This window comes from Pogona vitticeps, chromosome 5 (assembly GCF_051106095.1).
Source record: "Pogona vitticeps strain Pit_001003342236 chromosome 5, PviZW2.1, whole genome shotgun sequence".
In the NCBI taxonomy this organism is placed as follows: domain Eukaryota; kingdom Metazoa; phylum Chordata; class Lepidosauria; order Squamata; family Agamidae; genus Pogona; species Pogona vitticeps.
The window spans coordinates 18294210-18309610 of NC_135787.1; the positions used below are offsets into that span (position 1 = coordinate 18294210).

The 15401-nt window shown below is 38.6% G+C and overlaps 1 protein-coding gene across 5 annotated transcripts in view; it reads left to right on the top strand.

Moving 5' to 3' along the window:
• BMPR1B (bone morphogenetic protein receptor type 1B) overlaps nucleotides 1–15401 on the top strand; it is a 276193-nt gene that overhangs the window by 114818 nt on the left and 145974 nt on the right. For 3 of the 5 annotated variants that reach the window (XM_073001909.2, XM_073001914.2, XM_078394598.1), the window contains exon 3: nucleotides 12697–12779. The exons of 1 other annotated variant lie outside the window; for it this stretch is intronic. The gene's annotated coding sequence lies outside the window, so the exon portion shown is untranslated. Of the gene's footprint in view, nucleotides 1–12693; nucleotides 12780–15401 lie in introns of those variants that run through there. One more of the 5 variants, XM_078394600.1, reaches the window with a different exon arrangement.

Here is a 15401-nt window from a genome sequence, read left to right on the forward strand (position 1 = left end):
CGTAGTGCTAACAGGTCTGGAACCCTCATCATTCTTGACCAACCAGTTCACACCTTCGCCCCTGGGAGTTCCTACACTGAGAGGCTGCTGTTGAACTGTCCAGCACCCTCTCGGCCATCTGCCCAGAGTGCCCGGGGCCTCCCTCTACCTGAGTCTCTAGACTCCAAGTGCCCAGCGTCAACCTGGGGTCTCCCTGTTTTCCCTCCCCTCAGCCAAACCTCTGTAAATGCAATTCTGAGAGGAGTGATCCCTTGCACCCTTTGGGTGCCCACCCTGGAACTCACCTGAACTTACCCTGTTTAGCATTACCCACTGTCATGAGCATACTGCCAGTGACCTATTTAGCTCTCATGTGATCCCTGGGGATAAGAATGGGATGGGCAAAAAGCCACCTGCAGCCTAGAGCCAATTTGATGCAGGTCAAAAATTCCCATCCAGCCCTGAAGCAACCAGCTACTCTCATTCTTGCCCTGGGAGGGAGGGAGGGTCGTTCATCAGGCAGGGAAGAGGACGTCACAAGCCGTGAGGCCTGTTTTAAAACTCATATTGAGCCCGGGGTGCCCTTGACTTGGATTTTTCACCTTTCCTTTTTAAGTACAGTAAGGTCTTATTCCATGCATGCAAGTATATGACTTAATTACCCAAGACTTGGCTACTTATTGGTGAGAAATGTGTCTTGGGGGCCTGCATCTGTGATGTTTGATCTAGGATGTCTCTTTCCCCCTTGATGTTGTCAAGCAATAAATGGACAAGTGTAATCTGTATATATCTCCACCTGTTAAGATAACCCTGGTATTGTTTTTGAGGACATTTTTAGTACAATTACAAATATCAGTGCTCATGAACCGATCACTCAGATGCATTCTGTCCTGCAGTTCTGTGTATATATTCCTTATTGATGTGAGCATTAAAACTTGGCAAAATCTGACTTACTATGCAAAGCCATAATAATGGGTTGATACCCTTGTTCTTGGGATTTTAAGTCTTAATTACTGCCTTGCTGATGAGTCCACCTTTCGCTGCTTGGCTACATATACATGTGCTGGCAATATGGGTCCAGAAGGAATTTGATGGTGACTGAAATGTTTAGTCTACTTTCAAGGATTTCCACTCACTGTACTCATTGTTTCATTCCCTTCCTCCTCCACAGCCGTGAGTCCTGTGTCTTCCCAGCAAACATTTTCCAGCTGGGAGAGCAGGCAGGCATGCAGCTGTTAGTGGACATTGGATCTCCTTAATAAAATGAACTACCTGTGGGAAGCTTTGGAAGAAATCACACACCCCCTCTGCCTCCTCCCTGGTAGTTACAAATTTTGCTTGCTTAAACTAGCGAGGTTGTTGTGGACCTCAGCAGCTGTCTGAAACTTTTGCAGCAAAGCTCAACTACTTTAAGCTGCATGTACTTTTCAATAGTTGTGAGATCATTTATAGTGGTATTCCATCTTTCCTTCCCCTTTAGGTTTTTCAAGAATTTAACATTCTCACTTGCCAGAGGTCTAATTTTCCCCTGCTGAAATTGATGGGAAGGTGAAACTATCAAAATAAGGATTTGGCCTTTTCCTTTAAAAAAAAAAAGGCTCCTCTGTGGGTTTATTTCTGTTTTGTTTTTTAAAAATCTATACATTTTCGGTGTGTATCAGTAAAATAAACACTGTGCAGATTTTGAAAACTAAAACAGAAAAAAAAACATTCCAGATTACGAAAGAAAGAAAGAAAGAAAGAAAGAAAGAAAGAAAGAAAGAAAGAAAGAAAGAAAGAAAGAAAGAAAGAAAGAAAGAAAGAAAGAAAGAAAGAAAGAAAGAAAGAAAGAAAGAGAAGGCTAAAATTGATGTTTTCATTATCCTGGAATGTGATAGCTCAGTGGTTTAGATATCTTGGGAGTTCAATTCCCCACTCTGCTTCCAAAGAGAAGAGCCAGCCTATGTGGCCTTGGGCAAGCTGCACAGTCTCAGGGTGCCTTCAAAGAAGGGAATAGGAAACCACTTCTGAGTATTCTCTATGTGGAAAACATTGTGAAGGGTCACCATAAATGGGAATTGACCTGAAAGTACTCATATCAGTAAAACAAAATTAAAAAAATGCAACAAAGCATGATAACGGTCTGGGCTTTATTTTTCAGAGGACAGCACATCTTCAGAGGACCAGAGCACAGAGTGCTGTCCTCTGAAGATGCCAGCCACAGAGACTGGTGAAATGTTAGGAAGAACAACCTTCAGAACACGGCCAAAGAGCCCGAAAAACCCACAGCAATAATTAATTGAAAATGTATTAATTCTAGGTTCTGATTTATGGTGGACCATTCCAGAAGTTTCCTAATCTTTCTGGAAAGGTTTTTCCTATAATCATGTTTGTATTTAAAGCTGAGATTTCAGTGTTTAAACAGAAGGAAATAAGGATGGGTTTGTTTTTGTTTCTTTCTTTACAGGCAGAAGTGATTAAGCTTTATTGATTCAAATCATGTAGTAGTTTGTGCATTTAACCCTTATTAGTCATGTGTTAGTACACCTGCTGTACGTTCCATTAGCTGAAGTGAAAAGAAAGCACAGTTGTCAGAGGTTATTTATTAGATTAAAGGCTCATCTTTTAAAATAAACAGTGCATGATACATACCCTATAGGTGCTTGATCAAAGGACATAGCTATTTGCATAAAAATTGGTGAATTCTAGCATGTTATGTTTCAAACATAGAATCTAATCTTGTGTTCTGCCAAATCTCGTCAGCCGATTGTAAGAACTGTGCAGGAAACGCAGTGTAACAAGGGAAGGACTTGTATATTTTCTTTTATCCTGGAAGTTGGTCTTTTAGCTTGTTCCAAATCCTCTGATAGTGTAAGTGAATAAACAAAGTTTTTATGAGAAAAAGATTTGGCCTTGAACGCATGGTGATTTTGGTGGTTTAGGTGAAGTTTTCTAAAATGGACTGCCAAACATTTATTGAAGCATAATTCCTTAAATCATTTAGAATAGATTGTATACCAATACCTTTGTCTTCTTATATCATATTTGATTTATTATCTTACATTTTTGATAGACTTTAACACTAGACAAAAATTGTCTTTTCCAGGGACACTCCTCATGTCAATGTTTATTCCTATTTTTATTTATGGAATATATTACTTGCCTTTTTGGTGTCAATTTAGGGCTGTCAGAGCCATTCAGACTGCACAGATTATGATGGTGATAAAATGCTTTCCATTTCTTGTTCAGATAGGTAGTAGGCATGTATACTAAAGCTTATGGCTGGATTATAAGGATCAAGCTTTCCTTAGATGCATATCTGATACCCTCCTTCTGAATTGACGTCTTTCAACACATCAAGAAAACTATCAGTGCTTTTCTTTAGAGACAGAATCATCATAAAAGTATTGCAAACATGTATTTTCTGCTTGTTTAGTTGGTAGCAATCTTGATAGTAAGACCTAACTAGAAGTTTAATGGTTATGTGTTACAGCTTCAGAGCCAAACTATACACTACAAATAAACTGTCAGAAAATGGAGATCCTTAGGTCCTGAAAATATACAGCAGGAGCTTTTCACTCTTCCTTTAGTTTGTAACTCAGTTTTCTTTGTCTTGTGATTGGCCATGGGGAGGAAAGGACAGGCTTCATGGCTGCTGAGTCATGAAGGTGTGACTGAATCATGTATCTGCAATACTAATGGATTTTGGCTTCACACGACAGGTTTTCTGTAAAATATAGCTGTTCCTACCTATAGTGGTTTTTTTTCTTGAATACATATTGAAAAATACCATATATTTTGTTTTGCTTCCTATAGACCCTGGTGTAAGATTTTATTTTCTTTCACATATTATATACAGTGGGGTCTCTACTTAAGAACGTCCCTACTTAAGAACAATCCAACTTAAGAACAGCTCCATTTGCTAAATTTTGCTTCTACTTGAGAACAGAAATCCAAGATAAGAACAGGAAAAAAAACCTTTCCTGCTCTTTTTTTAACCTTAGGTCATCTTAGGTTAAAAAAAATTCTCCCCCTAGTGGTAGAGTATGTATTAACCAGCTTTGCATTAGTTCCTATGGGAACTAATGCTTCAATGTACGAACGCACCTCTACATAACAAAAAACAAACAAAAAACAAAACAAAAAAAAAACAACAGCCAGCCAGAACGGATTAATTGGTTTTCAGTCCATTCCTATGGGAAATTTTGCTTCAACTTAAGAACATTTCAACTGAAGAACACCATTCCAAAACGGATTAAGTTCTTAAGTAGAGGTTCCACTGTAGTTTCTATGGACGGAAAAGAGCAGATATGGATTAAATGGTTTTCAATGCATTCCTATGGGAAATGCAGATTCAACATAAGAACTTTTCAACTTGAGAACCACCTTCCAATACGGATTAAGTTCTTAAGTAGAGACCCCACTGTATCATGGAAGACAATACTTCTAGTTAACAAAGCTCCTACATGTCATCTACCCTGCCTTAAAAATTGTGTGTGACACTTCCAGAATGAGAGGTTCTTTGATAATCATAAATTGCATTAGGACCAAGCCCCCCAAAAATTGGCTGTTGTGAAAACACATCTGGGTGAGCCTGTGACTCATTTGATCTGTTTCACCCTCTCTTTCCTGTTTTGGCTAGCCGTAATTTAAGCATGCTGTCTGAACCCTAATTTCTCTTTTATCTAAATCATGGCTTATGAAAACAAACCAAGAAACCAATATGGTGATTTAACTTTCTTTCCAATAGATTAAAATTAATATTAGCCACCATTTGTTCATATTTGGACTCAAAAGCAGAAGTGAACATTTCCACTCATCTGTGGCCAATTAAAAATGAAGTGAAAGCTTCTGCTCTCTTCTCACTTGAAGGAAAATGATGGTTCTTGACTGTTCAGGTAATTAGGAACCCCTATCTATCTATAGTGCTGGTGGTTATCAAGGTGAAATCTGCTCAGCTTACTCCATGAGCATTAAAAGGTTTATCAGATTAGTTGTAAGATTCACAACAGTGACAGGGAAAAAAGCAGGTATGTGACACCTAAGACAGACATGTTTTGCTTGGCATGTGTTTTTATGGGTATAGCCCAGATATGCATCTGAAGAAGTGAGCACAAAAACCTATGCCCAATATAAGATGTTAGTTTAAAGATGTCAAAGACATTTTGTTGGTTTTGCTGCAAGAAATTAACACCACTATTCCTTTGGAAACAGGAGTGACAGGTATCTACAATCATTTGAGTTGTATCAATTATTTTCCTTAGTGGGGCACTGGCACGTATAATTTGTCCCTTTTCTATAATTTGTCAGCTACCCGCCTCATCACTATTCCATAGTTTCATAAAGAAGGCAATTTTGAAGGATGTCTAACAATGTGTGTGAAGGCCACAGAGAGTCCTGTAAAAGCCAGTTGGGGAAACCCTAGAACAGGTAATGTTTGTTTGAAGGCCACAAAATATCCTACGAAAGCTGATGGGGAAATCCTAAAATAGGCATCGCTTTCTGGTGTTCTGCCAATGCAACTCAAAGATTGGAAAGATTTTTGAAATCTTCCAATTTGGCAGAACAGTGCACTCAGTCTGGAAGGATGGTTTCCTATGGCGGCGATGGTAGTTAATCATCGAAGCCATGAACAGGACTTGCCAACAGTAGTGCTAATGATTTCCCACTGTGGTGATTTCAAATGTGTGAACCCATTTAATGATCTGGCAGCTTGTTCGTGCAGTCTAGCTAAAGTAATTCCTGCCAACATAGATGCTGAGTTTAGATAAATCTTTACTGTTCTGTGAATGATGAGCAAAAACATGGCCTGAAATAATGTACAAAAGCAGTTTATTCTTGTGCTGAAGGCGTTGCTGACTGCGTCCACATTTTCATGTCAGAAACATTAAATAAAGCAAGAAGTTTAACAACTGTATTACTATTACAGATGTAGATTTTTAAAAATGTAATTAAGATACAAGTCATGACCCTCAGAGCCATATAAAAGGTCACCATCTTTGCACTGTGGTTCAATAATCTTATATATACACCACTGTGGCAACAATAAAAATCCGATATGAGTTAAGTAAATGTCCCTTTCTATACCAGTATGGAGGATCCCTTCCCACTGCCTGTTCCTTTTCCACTATGTATGTTTTTGTCTTAGAAAAGGCAAATATTACAGGGTAATGGTAGGGAATTAGGGAGGATTTTGCATTAAAAAATGTTGGACTCAACTTGAAATGTGACCAGACTAGAGATACAAATATCCCCACGCAGCTGAACTTAACAAGGATCTGTCACCTGGGACCAGATCGTCCACTCGTGTGTCCTGCTGCAGCGCTGATCTCGCTCGTCCTTCCAATCATGCCCAGAGCGTCACTCTCTTCCCACTCGGCTGGCCACTCAGCAGCTGTGCAGGGAGACTTGTCCTCCTTCCCACTGCCTGAAGCCCCACCCGTGCACAAATGGAGTGAGGCTTCCACACAGCGGGACAGAAACTTAGAGGGAACGTTGGTCACAGTTGTGTTGGGGTGTCATATATATGTTGACCTACATGCCACTATGTGACACTGGGAAGCTCGGCTAGTAGGAAATTAAAGTCAATCCAGAGATTGTGTTCAGTGTTCACACAAATGCTTCCATAAGTCAAACTGATAGTTGGATTCAACAGTTACCATGCCAGAACTGGGTCATGCTAGAAACCTTGTAACTTCTTTTCTAAACAAATGAAATAGTGTGTCTCATATATATGGTTTCTTGCATACAGGTGCACACTTCATGCAGTGATGCTAAATGATACAACTTTGCCATTTTTCCGGGACCCAGCCTTTGACACCACTTGCTGTCCACAAATGCTACTGTTACATGTACTTCATTCCACAGCAAATGTTCAGGTCTTTCTGTTTGAACAATTTTTTTTTTGACTTATATACCGCCCCATAGCGCTACAAGCACTCTCCGGGCGGTTTACAATTTTTAATTATACAGGCTACACATTGCCCCCCCAGCAAGCTGGGTACTCATTATACCGACCTCGGAAGGATGGAAGGCTGAGTCAACCTTGAGCTGGCTACCTGGGATTTGAACCCCAAACATTGCCAACTGACTGCCTTTTTTTGTAAATTTCCTGTTAATTTTGCAAGGATGAAGAGGAGTGGTTGAAATTCAACTGTATAGCTGCATTTTTAAAAAGACATGTACTTTTAGATATTACATGGTAGAAGTGATGCTGCTTAAAAGCAGAGTATTTATTAAGTGCTCTGTCAATAGGTTTGCAGTTAATAATGAATAAGCACCCACAATGATCTGTGAACAGTAAAAACCTTTTGGAGTTACGTACAATCTTCCTGTCTAGTCCCAAGACTCTAGGTATTTATTATGTGAAAACAAAAGCTCTTAGAGCCAAAGGTAAGCAAGTGGGTGCTTAAAGAGCAATGGCATGCTCATTAAATGGGAAGGCAGAAAATAGTTCATAATAGTCCTTCAGCAGGCCACACTCCTTACAGAGATTTTCTTCTAATTTCTCGTCCTGTAATCCTTTCTGCTGAAAGGCACAGTTCCCTGTGGCCTTGTTCATAAAGAGTAAACTCACACATCACCTATATTTTCATGCCCTCATTAGTTGGTAAGGAATGTAACACTATTGCAGGAGCGTGTTGTCCAAACAAAGAGCCCAAGGTTTCAGACTTTTTGGTGCTGAGAGCAATTTAGGATATTAATGATATGCATGAATACAGGAAGTGTGACTCATTTCCACTTCCTGCTATGTGCATCTCTAGTGAATGTCCAGAATTGCTCTGAGTCTAGGTGTTTTTTTTTTTAAATATTGTTTACCAACTGAAGGGTTAGAGTTTTGTTGTCCATGATTTGCACTGGCCTCAGAATGTACTTGCAGATACTTCCCCAGACCCCACTTTTCCAACGTTTAATGGATGAAATCTATCCCAAACCCTGTAGTCATTATTGAATGCCCTTTTCCAGATGGTTGTTGTTATGTGAATTATATATACTCTTTAGGGATCTTGAAGACAACCCATCTTAAAGTATTTCATAGAAGGAAATAAGTACACGTGTTTTAGATTCAGGAACTTAGAGTGCACTATTTTCCAAGTCACTGAAGAATATCTCCACTCATTCACTCACTCGCTTGCTTGCTTGCTTGCTTTTGGCAACATGCACACCCTTTCTTTCTTCTCTGGATACCCATGAAAGTGGTGTAAGGGGGGACCTGTGCTTTTGTGGATTCAGGTAATTAGTATTGTTTGCTTTTTGAAGTGACTGATTTTTGAATTCACTCATAGGCATTCTGTAAATCTCATGGATATGATGAAATATAACTGCATATTGATTGTATTCTGGTCAAAATTAGGCATTGCTACTCTAATTGTGTTCAGTTATCCTGAGGTCACCATAATTGGTGTTTTATTATAGTCTCTCTCTCTCTCTCTCTCTCTCTCTCTCTCTCTCTCTCTCTCTCTCTCTCACACACACACACACACACACACACACACACACACACACACACACACATGCCTCACATGATTTATTGAATTTACATTTTTCAAGTGCTATGTTAATAAATGAATAAAGAAAACAACAAAATAACAATTATCACAATAACGTACATCAAATGCAGAAGTCTAGAATGCTTTGGTCTCATAATAAGAAATGAAAAGTACAGATTGTTACAGTTCATTGTTCAAGGTAAAGCAAAAGGGAAAAGAACTGCAGTAAGGATATCTTATTGCTGAAGAACTTGGAAGGCTGGTTTTGACGTAACACAACATCAGTAATATTTGGAACTGCTCCAGTCAAAATAGCCATGAATATGTCCAACATCTGGAAGGAAAGAAACAACAACAAGAAGAATGCTAATTTTGTCTTATTCTTTTTGTTGTGAATGATTTTTTGGAGATTTGTTTTAGAAAAAGTTGCCTTGGACTTAATTCATTTGAGTTGTGACACTAAATCTAGGGAGTTTTGACATGGACCTTAGCTGTGTTGAGTATCATGACTCATGTTTGTAAGAGAGCTAATCAATAAATAAGCATGAAATAACTTCACACCTGCAGATTTTTTCCTGGAAAAGCTTGCATGCAACTATTAGTCATTCCTGTCAGGTGTTCATATGACAAGTGCCAACATATTTCCTTGGTTTTCAAAGGAACTACAGCTGTACTGTTTCAGAAATGCATACTTTTGCTATGCATTTATCTTGTAATTCATTGGTATCCAAATGGTGGTTGAGTTGCATATTTGTGGACAGATATTTACAGTGGAGAAAAGGGGAATGATACTAAACTTTAGAAACTTAATGTGTTGGCTATATAATTCCTGATTAACTCAATCTCAAAGAGTATTACAAAGATCCACCTTGCCATTTTGATACTTTGCCTCGCTGGGTGTTTTTAAGAGCCTATTAAAGACTTGGCTCTTTAGGCAGGCCTTGCCTTCTGTCAGTACTTAACATTTACTTCTTACCTTAGCTTTTTCCTCACATTGCCAATCTTGAACAATACTAATACCATTGACTCAATTTGTTTTAGCTGTTTTATGATATGTTTTATTGTAAGCCGCCCTGAGTAGACATTGTCTAGAAGGGCGGGATATAAATCTAATAAATAAATAAATTATCAGTCCTATTTACTGCTTTTGTTAAAGCTGCTTTGTCAGCATATGGGTGTTTTCAGATCCTTTTGTGTTTAGAGCTTTGACACATTTTTGATTAGAGTCGTTTTTCTTGTGGGCTTGTGTGAATCAGCTAGTCAAGGAACATATATTCAAACCAATGATGTCATGGAATTAAATGGCTAGTCAAATTTGAGACAGGTAGAACTCTCAAGCTAAATCCGAATGAGAACATTGCTCCAGTTCTCATGTGGAATGAAAGAATAATAATTCAATTTTTTTTTGACATCCTGAATTATTGCTGATGGGTGGTGCATTCTACAGGGGACAATTTCCCCCTCCCAAATAAGTATCCTTTCCTATTTGATGCAGGCTGACTCCAAATCATGTTTTGAGCATATAAAACTGCAAAAGCAGTATCAAAGAAGTATATGTATATGTCCCAAACACAGTGTAGACCCACAGAAAAGTTGTGGGAGAAGTAGCCATGAAGGAATGGAATATATTGCTGTTTAGGAAGGGTAGAGATGTTCATTTGGCTGGCCCAGGCTCAGGAGGTGGGAGAGATGCTATAGCATGTGAGTATGAAACCTACCAGGGAAGATTTGGACAATTGAAATTATTATAGCCAGATGTGTGTAAATGTCTGTGATTATTGTAATTTGTTGCATGGCTATTACTGTAAACTGAATGTCCATAGGATTTTCCTGGTTCTCCTTCTCCCCAGGACAGAAGCATTCAAAATGTAGATTTATTGCTAAGAATTTCTTGAATCAAGAATGTAACCAGTAAAAAAGTTTTATTAGACAAAATGGATAAATGCCAAGAAATCATAAACACGTAGCTTAGAATTCTATTGGTGTTCATCTAAGGTTTGCATAATTTGCCATGGCTAATTGACAAGGTACTGGGGCACATCTTGATTTCTTGCCTGATCATAGGCCCGTCTGTGTAACTGAGATGCACTTCAATAACTACCCACAATTCACCACAGAAAGTTGTGGAAACCTTATACAAACATCTCCTGAACATGGGAGATTCAACTGCAGTTCTTCATTGGACCATTCACTTTCCTTGACGGGCATTTCTCAGACAGCAATAACATGCAGAATACTGGTCTTTTAATGAGAAAAGAAAAATGCAGAAAATGAGGAAAGAAGGGCAGAAAGGAGAACTATTTGGCCAAAGAATCCTGGAGACTGCTTTGGATGGAGCACAATACAGAATGATGCCCGCCTTCAGTAGAAAAGTAACTAGATGAAATCTGGATAGCTCAGTGGTTTAGTCTCCAGCTGCACTGCCAGAGGTTGGGAGTTTGATTTCCCACTGAGTCTCATTTAAAGGGGCTGGACTCAATCTGTAGGGTCCGTTCTAACTGGACAGTTCTAAATCTACTAGGTAATCCCTTTTCTCTGAATAGGATCTCTAAGGCTTCACTGAAATATGTTTATGTGGGTCCATGTGAGTGGAGAGTCAAAATCAGAGCAATATTCTCACAAAATGTATTACATTTTGCCTTCCTACCAGGAAGGCAAGTTCTTACCACAAACTTGCATGTCTTTTAGACGTTCTTATTCTGGGACGTGTCGCTGGTTTGGAGTCAAGCCAGAAGATTAAGGATGTGATGCAAGAGGAATTAATTTGTTTTTCCACTACATAACTGGATGGGATTGAGCTTTATTTTAATGCTAATTGAATATTTTGTTTAATGCTTTGACTTCAAGAATAAGCTTCATTTTTTTTTCAACTATAACTATTTTCCAGCCATACTTTAAGTAGAAAATCCAACAGTAGTTTGGCATCAGAGCATTCATTAAATGATTTTAATACATGAAAGATATCTGTGCTTATCCATACGACAGCGGCTGAAACTAGAGTAGGCCCATTGAAGTAGTGGGGATTTGGTGTCAATATCTATGTAGATGTTGATTCAACATTGATTTAACAGGACTGCTCTACTTGCAGCTTATTGTTGGGTTTCACAAAGGATTCACCAAAGCTCCTCAACACTTGGGTCTACCCTAGTAGTGCCTAGTCTTGGGTAATCCAGGTGTTCTTGGACTGCAACTCCCAGAAGCCTTCATCACTAGCTGTGCTGGCTGAGGTTTCTGGGAGTTGCAGTCCAAGAACAACTGGATTACCCAAGGCTGGCATCCACTGGTCAACTCCAATGCCACTAACATCAAATATACACAGAGTCTGATAAACACTACAGCAAGAGAGTCATAGGACATGAGACTGCAGAAAGGCTAGACCTCTAGGTAGTAATCTTCTACATCTGGGGCTGTCACTGAATGCAGACATTTACTTCTCAGCAGACACACACTTGCTTATCCCCATTAAGCACCCTTTATAGTAATAATACTAATAATATAGTAATAATACTAGCCAGTATGGACAAACTACTCTTTATTCCCTATCATTGCATCTTGCTGCCGTTTATTTAAGCCTGATTCCTTTTTAAACACTTATGGGAAATAAAGCTGGTTTTTTAACGAATGGCCTTCCAGAAATTTTTGAGGTCCACATTATGCAGTAATTAAATTTAATGATCCTAATTGAATAATATTTAGATATATAAAGCTGTAAAGGGGGTTGCAGATTAGGCAGGTTAGCCAAAACAAAGGTAGTTCTTCCCTCCTGTTTTCCCCTTTCCTTTCACTTTTCCTTTCCACCTGCTTGGAGAAAGCTCTTATTTCTTCAGACAAGCCTCATAACTACTCTTCTGTGCCTGATCCGAGCCTCCAGGAAAGGCCCACAGCATCTGTAAAACTGGCAGCAAAGTGGTATTTCCAGGCAGGCAGAGCACTTTGCAGAATAGGGAGCCAAATCATGCCTTTGTCTGAGCAGCTGAGGACTTCAGCCGAGTAATACCATGGTGTACAGTAACAGAGACCTGTGCCATGAGCAAGTTGAGGAGTGAGCAAGTGCTGGGGCCAATATTTATAGACCACTACGTAGCAACTTTAGAAGGGGGGGGGGGGATACACACTTATGCAGAAGGGGAGCAAAAGCCAGCCGAAAGCTTGGAGTTTGAAGTCTGAGCAACGTTCTGTATTTGCTTTCCGTTTCGTTCATATTGTTTCCATTTAAACATAATGTTTTCTCATTTTTTTAATCCACCAGATTTAAGCTGCTTTTCGTGGTTAAATTTAGCAGTCTTCTTTCAATGACGCAGAAGAAGATTGAGTAGAATAAGTGCTGTACAGGTATGTAATGCTTTTCAATTTCATCTTTCATTCAGCAAGTGTCTTTACCTGGTTTTGTGCTGTGCTTGTTTTGAGAGGAATGAACAGAACCTTGGATTATGTTCTGCGGTCAGTGCCTAGCGCTATGTGGTGGTTTATTATTCATTGTAAGCCTGGTTGTCTTTCAGAGTTAAGGTGTACCTAATGATCAACATTCACGTTCTAGTTGTCAAGGTACTTAGAAGACAGGTTTTGGTGGTGGCGATATGGCCGTGTCCTCTTACTGGTGAAAGCTACTGTGGTTGAAATCAATTTTTGTATGTGTTCATCTTCTTAGTTTTTTGTTTTCAAATGTTCATCATGACAGTCATTTGTCTACCACCTACATGCATGTGCATTCAGGACAAGTTGGCATAAATTTCCCAACACCTCTTTTAATTAAAAAAATTAAATAAATAGCCTGCTCTTAAAACAAAAGAACCCAGACTATTGAATTTATTTGAAGAAATGGGTTAGTATCTACAGTACTGTGTATGCTGTTATCCTCATACTACACATGGAGGTGGCTTGTTTGCTCAAACCCTAATCCTGTAGTAGGATGTGGTTTCATGTGTAAGATTTTTTTAAATTAAAAAAAGGATACAGGTTGAGAAGGAAAACCTGTATTCTTGCCCAGGATTTACTTGCTCACATACTGTCCTCCACAGGCATCTCTCTTCTCAGCCAAACTCCAGAAAGCACAACTGGAGCAAGAGAGTAGAGCTCGGAGAAGTTTGTCGTTCTTTCATTTTTTTTGAACATGCTCATTGGGGGTATTCTGGAAGTTGCCCAATCCAAAAGGTGTAATTTTTATACCTCTTTAGGGAAGTAAGTTTATATTGTGTTAAGTTCACATTGGTGAGTCCCCTCACTCATCTTCCAGTGCTGCAGCAGAACATAAACCTTTTCCTCCTGATTTTCTCCATGACTGTGGTAGAACTGGGTTTAAACAAGTCTATCTGCCTCTATCATGTATATTTTCTGCCTTAAGCTTCCAGTTAAAGTTCCTGGTATAAATTTATGCTGGAGTTGTGGGGAAAACAGTGAATAAGAGTAATCATCGTAGCAAACTGAATTGCCTCTATTGTTCAAATCAATGATAAAGCATACATTTTTATCAGACTGATAAAAGATAACACTGAGGAAACTAGTCTCATATATAGCAATGTGCATGTATGTAGCAAGCAAAACTTCTTTACTGCCATGCTCTTGTGTGCATGTTCGTTTCAAGAACAACCTGCTTAACCAGAGAAAGAACAGGAAGCAATCTCAGCAGGACTTTCTGGTGCTGCCTTGAGAAGCCATACCTGAAAAAAAGAACTATCCCAAACTTCTTTTTTCACCAGCAGCAACATGCCTAAATCCATAATTTATAGATCCTTTTTTTAAATCATGTGTAAATTCATCTAATTCAAAAAAATATTTTGCCTCACTAAAGCTTCACACTTCAGTTTGTTGTCTGCTTGTTTGGTGTTTATTTTGGTCACATATGTATGTATATAAAGGGAGGAACAAGCCTGAATGTGTTATTTTCACGCTTCTGCTTTATGCTCCAGGGATATACTTTTGCTTTTAGAGCTGTACTCTACAATCACTTGCACACAGTGTGGTTCTGGCACATGAATTGCCTAGGATCTTTAAAAGGTGAACCATGAAATTTCTGTTTCAAAACCTTACCTAAACCATAAATCAAGGGCCAAACTGGATAGGAATTGAATTACAATTCTGCACAGACACATTTGTGGGATCAGGTCACAATGAACCCAATAGGACTTATTTCTGAGTAGACATGTATAAAATTCTTTTTCATTCATTCATTCTTTCTTTCTTTCTTTCTTTCTTTCTTTCTTTCTTTCTTTCTTTCTTAGCATTGCACAATTTAGAATTAGGAATGTATATGAAATATAGGTAAGATTGAAAACGAATAAAAATGTTAAGGTAATTATACTGTTTTTTTACCAGAAGCAGGCTACTTCAATGGCATTATCTTGGTTATTTGCTGGATTGTCTTTTGTATACATGGTGCAAAATTACATTGCACAGTGCACAGGATTGCACTGTGAATGCATTCCGGTGCAGATTTTAAAAACACAAATAGAATCAGAAAAGGAGGAAAAAAGTAATTGAAAGGGTCTGTCCTTCCTATGAATGTGCTTTTTGCATTGGGAGGTACAGAGGATTTATTTTCAAAATAAATGAACTTTCCCTGGAACCAGAACCCGGGGGAAATTTCATGCCTTTAGTTATCTGCTTTCCACTGACCCACCACTGATACTATATGTATTTGTGAAAACCTGCAGGTTACATCTGCATATATTTAATTTCCAGTCTTCTTTGGCTGTCAGTAATTGCTTCATTAATGCTGAATAGAAAAATAAAAACAGTAAAGATGGGATTGGACAGTTCTGTCTGAAAATCTTTAGAGCATAAGGTTAGAAGATAGCGACAAATATTAGTCATTCACCCTAGTGTGGAAGAAAATGACACTTGAGTATCTGGTGCATTCTTCTTGTTTACTGTTTTACACAAATGAGCAATAAATAGAATGAATTAAATAAAGGTTTGTCTCTCTAGATGTGGAGTAGTCAATCGACTATATGGGCG